The following is a 13,980-nucleotide window of genomic DNA, read 5'->3' on the forward strand; positions in this document are numbered from 1 at the left end:
TCGCCTAATCTGAGCTATGATAGTACACTTCGCACATGCATACACCTTAGCATGTCACCTTTATTAGTCCATGTGTATGTGATTTGATATCCATTGTTCGTATGCATGTATTCTTGTATATGCTTTCTGTGTGGTATGGATTGAACTGGTAGCACGTGAATGGTCCGTGCGGGTTGAGTTATGATGGAACATGAGTGGTACGTGCTTTTGATATATTATGGTACGTGAGTTATCCGTGCAACGTATGGATAAGGATCCATCCTCCCACGGTCGTCCGCTCGTATTTCTCTCTTGATGACGTACACGCAATATGAGGAAAACTAATCAGTGCTTGATTTTTTGCATCTTTACTCTATTTGTAAATACCTATGGTGAATACATGTTTTTAACGCATACCTTCTCTATATGCTAGTCTTGGAATGTATACATGAATCTTTATGCATATCTTCTCTATATGTCATTTTGACTAAAAGGTAAGGGCATATTACATATTTTCTCTATATGTTAACCTGTGCACATTGACTTGGTTCTTAATACATATCTTCTCTATATGCTCATGTTGATGATCCTTTGATGATATATGCATATCTCATCTATATGCTGAGTTGTTACACTATTGTAAGACTTGGCACATTTTCTCTCTATGCACTGATTTGATTATATATGTGTTTCATGCTTAGTTTGGTACCATTACAGAGTACTTGTATAATTATGAACTGAACAAGCGGTTAGGTGAGTATCATTTGTAAGTCTTGCTACTACTACCTCATCAAGGTTAGTCATGATAATTACATAGTACAAGGGGTCGGTTGTACCCACACTACACTCTACACTTAATTGTGCGGATTCAAAAATTCGATCAAATCAAGCTTTTGGGAGATCAAGGAAAAGATGTTTCCTGATCGTAGTCCTGAATGCCCCTTCCTATGTTTATTTACTATTGTTGTTGTTTAGACAGTATTTCTGTATTTCAGACTTGTATTTGTATTGTGGAGCTCATGACTCAGTGTTATTAGTTCAGGGAAGTTGTAATATGATTTGTTATTATTCATGGTTATTGGTCTTTTAGACTTACCTATTATGCAATTTGTTATCATGTTTTTGTTATTACTTTATGATTGGCTTGCCTAGCAAGAAGATTAGGAGCCATCAAAATCGGTGGTGGTTTTGGATCGTGACAATAACCAAATCCAGCTAGAATTTCCATACACACTTCTCATTTAAGAGCACCATGTAAAATATCAGTTTTTACATCAAAATGATATAATGGCCAATCTTTAGTAGCAAATGATAGTAGTACTCTCGCAGTATTCAACATTGATATTGGAGAAAAAGTTTTCTTATAATCTATGCCAAAAGATTGAGTATACCCTTTTCTCACAAGCCTCACTTTATATCGTTCAACATACCCATTTGAACCATATTTGATGGAAATTTCCCACTTTTATCCCACAATTGTTTTCCATTTATGTAGTAACACTAGTCTCCATGTATCCATGTTCTCAAATGCTTTCATTTATTCACTTATTGCTTGAGCCCGCTTTCAATATTTTAAGGCCTCTTGTATTATGCTTAGAACAATTTCAGAGGATAACTTGTATGCAAATTCCTTGAGAGGTCTTGATAACCTTTGAGTACTAAAATACTTGACTTTGGATACTTCTTTCTTTTGATTTCATGAACGGGAGAGAAACAACTTGGTGCCTTCCCTCGATTCTTCCTGAAAGGGAGTTCATATCTAGCATTGTTATCTGTATCAGTAATATGAGTGTCACGAACCAACATCCACTAGTCATGACGGTACCTAACACAACCCGCTAGGTAAACCCAAATAATAATTTATACAACTTTAATAAAGATAAATAGGATCTCATTAAGTGAATTAACTGAACTTCTACACTATAATCCAAGGAATGTGTCATGCCCCGATCTCGGGGAGCGTGACCGGCTCTCAACCGAGATACCCCGGTCATGCAAGACTTTACCATACCTTCTACCCAACTCACCCATAAATAAAGAGAAGAATACATTTCATTAATTAGACAGTAAGAGATCATATGAATAACACAAGTTCATTTCCATAAGTTACGTCAATAACAAGTCTCCAAAACAGTGCACTGTACAATCATAGTTAAAGCGGAACAGATGATACGATTACAGCATTTTTAGTTTAACCTTCCCCAAAATAGATACAACTCACACAATGTCTACGGAGCATCTAATAGGAACAAAAGAGTGTCATGACAGTGCCAGCAACAAGGCCATGGCTATACCTCAAAATGCTATGTACAAAAGATAAGAGATACAAGACCCCGAAATGAAGTGGGGCTCACCAAGTCAACTGAAGAGAGGGTGTGCTGCTATCACTGATCAATACCACCTGCTATGGAAGCACCTGCATCCATTAAAGATGCAACGCCCCTGGCAAAAGGGACGTTAGTACATATGGAATAGTATTAGGCACATGTGATTTCTTACACAATTGACATGATAGCTTTCATTAGAATCACATTTTTAAATCATAACGTAATAACACACAGCCCATACTTAAACCACATTCTCAATAGTGACTAAACATAACAAGAATCTTTGGAATACATATTGAACGCATACTTATTTTGACATAAGGCTAATTTAGAAAAGTCAATTCATAATGGACAACTCGGGACTTACAAGAACGTCTTGGGAATTCAATTCTAAGTGAGAAGTTTAGCCAACATACCTTGCCTCGGGCTTTTAAAATTTCTACAATGTTCCCGAAATCTAGCCACTTCGATCAATTTAGAGATATAGCAAAATTGAACATAAATTAGGAAGGAGTACATAGTTCCAGCTTACTAGAGCATTTTATCAAACACTAGGTGTGCATTAAGGTTTCAAGGTCCTCCTATGGTGGATTCTTTCATCCCACTACCCAGAGTTTACCCAATGAGCTCAACAATCTTCCCACTACCCTTGATGGTACATGCATGTATAATGAACAACTCCCATCCCAAGAATTGCCTTACTCATTACCTTTTTCCAATTAAATCCCGGAATTGAGGGATAGGGAGTAAAATCTTACCTCTTGGATGAAGACCTAGTGAGTTCTTCTTATAAATTCTTCAACTTTGAGCAAGAATTGATTAATGATTAGCTTCGGAACTTCCCATCTCACTCTACGACACCCCCTCTCTCTATAAATATAAGTTTTAACCTTCTAAAATGATCTATAAGACAGTTTTATAATAATGGGGACGGGTTCAAAAATTAGAAAAAATAAAGCTCCAATGCAGATATGCGGTTGCATATGCGACGGCATAATTCTTCTGCATTCCGCAAAATTGTCCGCATAATGGCCCTCTAGAACTGGGCATTTCTGCCTCACTCTACGACCGGTCTGCGGTCCGCAGACCTATTCAGCTGTCGCATAATGCGCCGCAAAATCTCCCTATGAAAATTTTTGTGTTGGTTCTGCGACGGGTTATGCGGCATGCAAAATGATTATTCGGTCACATAATGGTCCAAATATTTGCCCAGATTTCTGCCTAAGTCTGCGACAGATCTGCGGTCTGCAGATCAGTTTTGCGACCGTAGAGTGAACCGCAGAAATGTCGTGCACTTCCAAAATCTTTTTTCAACTCCCTAATGCACTGTTCAACCCAATAAGTCCAAACAGCATATCTACAATCATCAATGCATAAGTCTACTTTGGCACCACGAAACCTCAGGTTTTATGTAAAATTTTACGGGGCCTTACAGATTGGTCGTACAAGTCATGAGCCATTAAGACTTAGATTTACAATGATGGTTTGAAAATAAATATAGTACCTATTTGGAATGTGAATACATAAAATTTGAATCTAAAACTACCAAGGACAAGTAGTAGCTATATCCGTAAGATAGGTACTTCTTCGATACCAACTCCCGCCATGCACAACAACATCAGCTTCAACGTCCTCTTATGGTGGATTCTTTCTTCCTACTACCCAAAGTTTACCCAATGAGCTCAACAATCTTCCCACTACTCTTGATGGTACATGCATGCATAATGAACAACTCCCGTCCCCAAGAATTGCCTTACTCATTACCTTTTTCTAATTAAATCCCAGAATTGAGGACTAGGGAGTAACATCATTCTCCCCTTTGGAACATTCATCCTCCAATGTTGACCAATGCACTTATCTTTATCATAACCTATAGCTCTTGCAAATACTTTAGTACTCTCCTTGCTTTTTTGGCAACTATTTTGTAAATAAATCCAAAGGCAAGGGCATTCCCCCATTTAGGCCTCTTTCTCACACCATGAATTGTGGTCTGCTACCAAACCCCAGGTTGCTCTCTAAGTCGTATAATGCTTCTTCACCACTGTTCATCTTAAAAATGATGGCCTATTCTCATCTCATACTTTGTAACTTTTATCTATCCATTGTTGATTCAACTCAATGTTGATCCACAATCTACTACTGAGAACTTGGCCTCCTATGTAACACTATCACTAGGGCTCACGTCTTCTCGGGGAATATCTGAAATGATTAGACTTATCCACCTAGGGGCGATACTATACTTCCATAACTATATTTCATAGCATCCCAATGTGATTCACCTTACGTGGGTATTTTAATCCTGTGCCATCCATGAAATCCCCTCTCTTCTTTTTTCTTTTTTCTTCTTTTTTTCTTGTTCAAATCATTACTCAATCGAAGGCCCAAACGTCATCCTTTATCTATCATGATTACACCTTTATACCACTACCAGGGCAGCATTCCATCTCTTCTAAATGCTATTAGTCTTCGACACCTTTGAGTTCATTCAGGCTATACTGAGCTTTCTATAACTTAGAGAAACCATCAGCTCTCTTGTTTTTATGGTCTTAATCCCGAGGACTTATCCATTCTCGTCACATTATCACTCTCTTTTCCTTATCCTTACTCATGTCTTCCTAATACCTTGTCACTCTACCATACTTTAGTTGGCGACCTGCCCATATCTATTTATACTACTCACAACCTTCCTTCAACTTGCTTGCACCATAGATTTCCTTATATTTTTCTGGAACATCAAGCGAGACATCACATCGTCTCTAACGCTTCTTTACTCTTTTAACTAGACCTCTCGATACATAGAAACCATAGGCTGGAAAATATGCCACTGACGACGCCGCTATCATTCCTGAATACTAAATCCCGATGTTTCTAGCCTTCTATCCGAGGTATGGACTATTCACAACCTTCTGCATTTGAATATCTCACACGTTGTTCACCTTTACCTTACTTACCTTAATGTTTCACATCACATCTTCTATCTCCTTCATGACCTTCCTTCCACAAAGGTATAATTCATATCCACAACTTGAAGCTCTATTATAATACTTGCAACTCTGGTGGAAGCTTTATACTGACTTTTTATGAGGTTGGTACTCTTCTAACTGGCATTTTCATAGGGCCGTTATAGAATATGGTTGTTTTACTATCTCTCTTGTACCTCTGATATTAAGGGTGATCTTACAATGTTCTCAATCACAATTTCTATAATTTCCTGGCTCCATTAATCAAACTCCTCATTTACTTGGTTGATGTAACACTTTAGTTTTATCATCCTTCTTATCAGCCTTTATGTAGGCTTAAGCTATCTTCCATTCTACAGCTCCTGGTATTAGTTATTACTTTAGCCCTTCATGGACGCTATGGAATATTCATGATACAATCTTCTAACAATTCAATCCTTTCTCTATGACCTGGACTCAATATTTTCTTTTAACTTATACCGGAGTCTTCTACGGCTGTATGATTGTCAATATATATGCTGCATGGATAATACTCTGAACTCTTAAGTGCGTTCATAATGTAACTAACTCTGGATCATTGATCGAATAATTCCTTTCGTTCCTTCTCAACTTTCTTTAAACGTAAGCTATTACCTTTCCTGGTCTCTCTGCCACTTGTTGCATGAATACTTGGCTTATCATAGTTCCCACGCATGCCAGACTTTTTGTGCCACTCATATGATCTCGAATATTACTTTTGGTTTCACTTCCCGCTCATTAGCCACGATAGGTGCCGGACCACTTTCTTATGGAGTTCTTTCAATGTTGTAGTGAGATTGCTATTACAAGACCATTTCTTCTTCAAGTTACTATGTTTAGGTTGAAGCGTTCTTCCTTATTTCCTCAGCTAGTCTTTCACTGTAGTACTTAGGGAGGACCCTCCGACTCTCGTAAAGCTGCGAGCTTATTACATCGTATACTCGACGGAATTTATTATGTCCTTCCTCACCAATAATTATTCGTAGTTACTTACCTCCACGCCCTTGTACTTTCAAGGTTGCTTCTGAGCTAATATTTTGATTGTGTTCCCAGTGGAACTGTCTTTTATCTACGCAACACTCATACGGTACCTTTAACTAACCAACTCCTATCTGCATATTTCTCAAGGGTCACGATATCATTTCTGCGAGACTGAATTCTCCATGTTCGGGTTCACTATGTTTATCTTGCACGATCTATTGATTTGTCTGTATCCTATTGTCTAGCCATAACTAGGTTCTTCCTGAATCAACTACTAACTACTCGTTGGCCCATTCTCACATCAATATTTTGCATAATCTTTGTTGGGTTATTTCCTTTATCTTAACTTACGTCTAGCACTGGCTTCTTATCTATCAATAACAGCTCGGGCAGGAACCCTTACTTCCCTCCTTGATGTCATGTTTGCATAATGTTCTGGAATCGTAGCATATCTGTAGGATCTGAAATAGTGCAATCTCATCCCTTTCTCATTTTTATCGCATTCTTCCTTTACCATTCCATAGTTACTAGAACTACTTAATTCTTACTTAATGTCACATAACTCCATATTTCCCCCTTTAGGGGAGTAATAAGATTTAGTTCTAGGATGATCTACGTATAGATTTTTTACCTCTTCATCTTTGGCATTTTTGTTTCTCATCTTCACTGACATCTTACTCGACTTGCGGTAACCCTTCTATACCAAGGATAGTTGAATTCCTTACGCATAAGGGTGACACTTAGTGTAACTGGCACACTTAATCCCTTAATCTGAACTCTGCTCACCGTGCTTACTTTAGGGAAGCGTCTTCCTGAATGAACTTTAAAGGTCATTCTTCTATTGTCTATTCTATTATTACTGGAACGCGATCTCTGAAATTCTCACGATGTCGACTATTATCAAATCATTTGATCCCTAATTCATGTTAAGTATATCTTGTTCACTAGCCCATACTGATTTCTATTACTCTGGGGTCTAATTTTTCCTTCTGGTAATCACGTTAGAGTCACGAATTTATTTCTCGAAGTGAGGATATGACTTTATGTCCTATACTCTTTTGTTGTCCCAAGGCCTGACACCTCTCGTCTTTTCCTTCACTTGACTATTGACTCTGAAATACTGTCATTTTTTTGATCTACCATTGTTATCCATGTATCACATCTTACTTATAATGCTTCATTAACTCTCTTCTTATTTCCCTACTAATATTTCTGTCTATCACTTTATTCTAAAAACTTCAACAAGACATTCTTTTGCTTTTAGCTCCCCTTGATCCATCTACTAGCTCTTCGGGTTGCCTAACATTCTCTCTCTACTAGGAACGAGAGCCACACTAAGATAATATTTATCCCTTCCAGGCTTCCAGTGCGTATCTTTGTAGTACCCATATCTAGCTGTACTATTTTAGAATATACCATCTGGGTGTCTCACAATGAGATCTATTAGCACATTTGCAATATCCTTCGGAAATATCAACTAATGCTAACAATCCATCTACAATTTTTGTTACTCTAACCCCATTCATATACTAATATCACGTCCTTCTCTTAAACTATATATGTTAGCTCCCATAGGGCATAACTGAGATCTGTATGGCCGATTGTACATACCTCTGTTACTGTTGAAGGTAACTCAAAATGCTTATATCTCTCTTCCTGAATGGTAAATAATGATAATCTTTACTAGCTGGGTACGTTGTACCCTTATTCACCTTGCTTCTTTTTAGTTGTTGAAACTTGTATTTACATTTTGATTCTTTCATTTCTTATCACCATATTGGTGGATAGCTATTCTTGCCTTAAGGCTCCTTATCAAGAAGCTTACATGTCTTAGTACACACATGTTCTGCTGAAGACCTCACATTTACTCATCATAAGCATGATGCAAATCGAATTCCTCTAACTCAATTCTTCCACAACCACATAAAATCTCTTACCAACTGCCTTTTGGATACATGTATTGTTGTATTATGAATAAGATAGAGTTTAGGAAATTGAGTTCTTACAACTGAGCTCTACCACACAATATAGAGTAAGAAAAAAGAGTGACAGTCCTAAATGCCCTGTAGCCTCCTACTTATAAGTGTGGTGTACAACACACCCATAAACAAGACTCTACTAGACACGGCTTGTAGACTCCCTAGGACAGAACTGCTCTGATACAACTTTTGTCACCACCTAAACCGATGGGCCGCGACGGACACTCGATACCTTACTCAACCGAGTACCAACGTAACGTATCTTTCGTATCATACTATCATAGATAAATAAGCCGGAGAGGTTGTCGTGAGCTAAGTAAAATAAAACATGAGGAAACACTCAACATTGGACGACCCAACATGTAATACAAACTTATATATATGACGTACGGGCCTATAAGGCCGGCATGATCCTTTATATACTCAAAACATAGGCCGACAAGGCCATACAATCTTTCATATACATGACATCTGTCTACAAGTCTCTAAGACTACATAATATCATAAAGGTCGGGACAGGGCCCGACATACCAATCAATACATATACTAATTATACTCTCCAAATAAGCAACTCCGTAGAAAATAGAGCGCACCAACACCTTCAGCTGAGCTGATAGCCTACTTGGAGGACTCTCAACCTGTCTATCGGGACTTGCAGTCATGAAACACAGCGTCCCCATGCAAAAGGTACATCAGTACAAATAATGTACCGAGTATGTAAGGGATGAAAATCAGTAAATAATAGACATGAGAGGGACATGGAGTAAAAGACTCAACATGTAAGTCTGAACAACTCTGTGAATCTTTAATATTTATAATTCTATGCATATGCGTATAAATGCCATACCATGCATAGTTATATACATTCATAACATCATCAAGCCTCTGAGGGCATCCCATTATATCATCAACGTATACCAGCTGATCAGGTGGTGGTGCGTATATAACCCCATAACCTTTCCTCATACCCCATATATATATATATATATATATATATAACTCCATCTGGTCATGGGTCAATCTACATGTATAAATGAATGCAATGCATGAGAAGTACGATAATAAAATCTCTCGGAACGTCATAAGACCATTATGCCTTTGATTTCATGAAATAAACTTTAGCAACTTACGTATTTTCTGAAACCCATGAACAGATGATAGAACAATACAACACATGGGGAATCAAGAAAATAGGCATCTCTAATATTTCTATGAATAGACTAATTTATGAAAGTTGTGCATTTGCTCGTTTCGTTTGTATCGTATGGATCATGTCAAAAGGAAAGAAGGGATAGCCTTAACATACCTGAGCCGATTCTTTTGATAATCCTTCCAACACCCATCAAATGCGACAAGACATGTAACGACGGATCGAAGTAAGGGAAAATCCGTATGATGTTTTTGAGAAAGATTATACCCGGCTCCCTTAGAATTGCAAATCCCATTGCTATTATGTAGTATAACTTTGTATGAAATTCTTTTGTAGCAAATCACGTTGCTATCATCTAATCTTGTATGAATTTTGTGGCTTCTTGTTTGATTGTCTTTGACATTCTTTTGTATACGTTTGCTGAAGAAAAATCACGTTGCCATAAGCATTCTAAAGGATTCATATGAATTCCTTCTTTGACAATTCCATCTGTTACTTTGTAGTAAGCATCTCAATATTGTAATTTAGAGAAGCTTTTTATATTAGTGGGTGTGGGCCCCACTTTTGGGAATTATTTTATCCAAAATTCTCCTAACATACCACCAATTTATAAAGACCAAAGAGCCATTGCATCTTAAGTCCCTTGTTGCCACGTGAGAATAGGGTCTTTATTCAACTTATCCACAAACTTTAATTACATGCTTAATCTACCACTAAAATCAATAATTAACCCATTACCCACATAATTAAGAATTATCCTAAATTACTTAAAAATATTAATCACTTTTAACCCACTTCATACACCTTACTATCATGGTCATGTGGTACCTTGTATAGCACTAGTCCATAAATACCGAGTATTTATAGCTCGGACAGTATTTTATCTCTAAATGTCAAACTTCGATGAAACTCATTTTCTTTTATTTTCTTACCCTCTCACCTTCATGAATTTATTTATCACTTGCTTGAAATAGCATAATACTTATAATCTCAAAATAATCTCATTCCCGAGCTTACGTCGATTAACTTACGACGAAACTTTAACGTACGTAAATGCGGGATGTACCATCTCATTTTCGAAATTTCATCAATTTACTTATGGCATACTTTCACGTACGAAAACATGGGGTGTAACAGTATAAGTATGATTTGGCACGTTCGGAGGAATTTAGAAACTTAAAGTTCATATTTTGATCCAATTTGGTTTTGGGCTGCGATTCCTAGCTTCATTGTTAATTTACGTGTTTCGAGAGTTCGAGTGATTCCGTATTATGTTTACAGACTTGTTGGCATATTTGGACGGTGTCCCGGGTGCCTAGGGTGAGTTTTGAACCACCCGGAACTATGTTGGAAAACCAGAAATTCCAGTTCTGGTTTCCTTCTTCGCTAACGCGGAAGGACTCTCGCGTTCGCGATGAAGGAAAATAGGAGCTGGGAGATTTGCCTTCCCGTTCGCGTGAAGAGCGATGAATTCACGAAGCCCTAGATTGTAGGCCTACGTATTCACGAAAGTCCACTCGCATTCGCGAAGGAGAACTGGGACCAAGGTGAAATTTCCCTATGCGTTCGCGAAGGAGCTCACGCATTCGCGAAGGGTAGGCCAGTAAGCCTTCGCGTTCGCGAGACCCCTGTCGCGTTCGCGAAGCGTATTTTTAAGGCTGGAAAATTTAGCCTTCGCGAACGCGAGCCACTGACCGCGTTCGTGAAGAAGGAGTTCACTGTACCGGACAGAATGTCTTAAAAACGGGGTTCCACCATTTTTAACCCCATATCTTCAATTCTTGGGCGATTTTGGAGCTTTTTGAGAGGGGATTTCAACTAGCAACTTGAAGATAAGTTAATTCTAAACACTTTGAGTTGAATGCACAGATTATGGGTAGATTATAACTTATAAATTGTTGAAATCAAGGGTTTAGATGAATAACCTAGGTTTTGATAAAAAATGAGATTTTAACCACGCAATTGGTGATGGAATTGGATGGAAATTGTATATTTGAGTTCTTGAAATTATGGGTAACGATTTGCTCTGAAAATTTTTGGAATCCGGGCACGTGGGACCAGGGTGAATTTTAAAAATTTTACCATTTTGGGTCGAGTAATTAATTTAATAGTCTAATTTCGAATTATTCAGCATGTATTAATTATTTTGTATAACATTTGGATAGTTTCGGATTTTTTCGGCATTGAATTGAGACTTTAACGCTACGTTGTGATTGGGAAGTGGACTTTAAGACAAGGTAAGTCTCTTGTCTAACCTTGTAAGAGGGAATTTACCCCATAGGTGATTTAAAGTAATAATTGTTGCTAATTGTGGGTACTACGAACGCACGAGGTGACGAGAGTCTGTGCGTTTATGCTTTGTCCGGGTAGTTTAGGACTCAAATCATGAATTACTTGTAATAATTGCATCCTTTATTTAATTAAAGTACTGGAATTATATTGTAAATTGTTAGAGGAAACAGTAAAAGACCGAAATTTCACATACTTGAATTTTTGTGTAAATTATTTGACTGTTAATGCAAATTGTACATCCTTATGTGTTAGCCTTATAAGAACTTCTCATTACGGAGGTTCATAAGAAAATGTCCTCCTTTCTTGTGGAGCGGGCCGAACGCCTCGGCAGTATAGATGCATCTATGGATCATGCTGCACGTCCCTCGATAATGTACACGACACTCTAGACCGGGCCAAAGGACCTCGACAGAAATCGTGCCTAATAATAATAATTACACGATACCTTGACATTTTATTGCAGCTTGTGAAGCTAATTGATAAATTGGAAATTATTGAAATTGAAAGAATTAATTATTTCTGCTTGTTAAGGAAATTTTTGTTGTTCACATAAATCATGTCTATTTAAATATTTCTATTTTAAATATTATTAACCCATAGTAAGTGTCAAAGTTGACCTCTCGTCACTACTTCTTCAAGATTAGACTTGATACTTACTGGGTACACGTTGTTTACGTGCTCATGCTACGCTTGCTGCACGTTTTGTGCAGGATTTGAGATAGGAACCTTAGGTGGTCCTACCGGTATGCACCCATGTTATACTGAGGCCTAGTGGTGAGCTGCTTCTCCTGAGCCGTTCCGCAGCACTTAGTATCTCCCTTTTGTATTTGCTTTCTATCTATTTTGTGTTCAGACAGTATTTTGGTTTTCTTTTGTATAATCTACTAGCATACACTTGTGACACCAGGTCTTGACACACACACTGGTAGAATTGGGATTGAATTATTTTTCTTGGTTTTTAGTTAATCAGATCTTTCATATTTCCTTAAATCTTGCAAGCAAGAAGAGCTTAACTACTCGGATAACAATTAAAGAAATAAATATATGTTTAATTCACTAGTTGGCTGGCCTAGCTGTGATGTTGGGCGTCATCACGACCTATAGGTGAAATTGGGTCGTGACAATAAGGCACCGAGTAAGATAACGAGTTATATCTTAAGAGGCACATAGAATAAAGCATGCTAATAATTTTTTTTATTTATACTATTATGTTACCAACAACTCAACATAATATGATATAATGACTCCATGCAATTAAATTCACATTGACAATCAAGTCACCAAGTTATAACGGAGGCACATATCATTACTAAAAAATTATGTTTTAGCGACGGACAAATTTTATAGCTAAACAGAAAAATCCGTCGCTAATCTCATTTAACGACGGATTAGTAACATATTATCAAGCAATTCTACGAGCGTTTTAACGAGAGATTAGTGACGACGTTCGTAGCTAATCCCAGTTTTTTTATTAGTGGATTGGCATGTTAAAGCAATACAATGAATCACGTAGAATGCATGACTCACACAAAAAAAATCGTTCCAACACCAAGATCACAACGAATAACCAAACACAATCAAAATACGGATGCATGAATGAAGGAAGAACAATGACTGTTCAAATCAAGAAGTTTTTCCAACATGGAATGTACAATAAAAATCACTACCAATGTACCGCCTTGTATTCACATTTAACAATTTCAATCACAATCTTTCCTTATATCACCGCGTGAGCCTTACCTTTAGTTTTGAAAATTATTTTTTTCGAAATAGCTATACGCGTATTAGCCCACCTTATCTCATCGCGTGGCTTCAAGTAGTTCCCCTACCAGCAACACATGTATAAAGCCCATATTATCTCACCTCATGCATATCAACCCCTAGGCTTATACCACCGCATGCGTATAAGTGATTCAACTCGCGCCACGAGTGCCCATATGCCACAACTTGCCACAAATTCAACAACATCAATATTTTCACAACAAATAGCCCATGGCTCAACCACAATGTATACAAGAATTTCAACAATAACAAAATTAATGGGAATGCTCAACAAGGAAAGGTATCTCAGCAAATAACAACTTCGCCTCAATGTGATAACGGCTATTCCAACTTCAACATCAATAACTCAACAAGATGATATTCCATGAAATAACAACTTCAATTGAAAGTGATTCAATAATTAATAGGTAACAAGACAATAAGGAAGGCAATAACTTCAACTAAAGCATATAAGAGCAAAATAACAAGTAAGAGGTAGAATAAGTGCTAACAACATCAAATAGACCATGAAA

The 13,980-nt window shown here is 37.5% G+C and overlaps 1 long non-coding RNA gene across 1 annotated transcript; it reads right to left on the reverse strand.

Moving 5' to 3' along the window:
- Positions 1 to 2,058: 2,058 nt before the first annotated feature.
- Positions 2,059 to 9,975, reverse strand: LOC138893349 (uncharacterized). Its single transcript, XR_011408706.1, has 2 exons — positions 9,551 to 9,975; positions 2,059 to 2,421 (listed from the first exon to the last, which is right to left on the reverse strand). It is a non-coding gene; the product is annotated as an uncharacterized lncRNA (long non-coding RNA).
- Positions 9,976 to 13,980: the final 4,005 nt, after the last annotated feature.

Source organism: Nicotiana tomentosiformis, chromosome 1 (genome assembly GCF_000390325.3).
Source record: "Nicotiana tomentosiformis chromosome 1, ASM39032v3, whole genome shotgun sequence".
In the NCBI taxonomy this organism is placed as follows: domain Eukaryota; kingdom Viridiplantae; phylum Streptophyta; class Magnoliopsida; order Solanales; family Solanaceae; genus Nicotiana; species Nicotiana tomentosiformis.